Source organism: Nannospalax galili, unplaced genomic scaffold, assembly GCF_000622305.1.
Source record: "Nannospalax galili isolate Female #2095 unplaced genomic scaffold, S.galili_v1.0 scaffold386, whole genome shotgun sequence".
Taxonomy (NCBI): Eukaryota; Metazoa; Chordata; class Mammalia; order Rodentia; family Spalacidae; genus Nannospalax; species Nannospalax galili.
The window spans coordinates 2,229,794-2,230,204 of NW_008356676.1; positions in this window are offsets into that span (position 1 = coordinate 2,229,794).

Sequence of the window (411 nt, forward strand, 5' to 3'; positions counted from 1 at the left end):
AAGAGGGTATCGGATTCCCTGGAGTTGGAGTTACAGGCAGTTGTGAGCTGCTTGATGTGGGTGCTGGGAACCAAACTCAGGTCCTCTCCAAAGCAGCAAGATGGTCACTGAACCATCTCTCCAGTCCCAGAGCAGAAATATTTTGAAACATGAAAACATTTAACAAAAAGAATGGTTATTCATGAATTGATCACTCAAATGATATTTTTCTGTTTCTTATCCTTATACATTTAGAATCATGTTAGATATATAATTTTGCTTTTAACATTTAAAGCATAATATATTTTTTGACTGAAAATTATAATTGTAGCTCAGTTAGCTATTCCTATTGAATAGTTTTTACCTATTTCAGTATTATAAATAATGCTGCAGGAAGTATCCTTACCCCAGATTTTTGAGAACACCTCCATT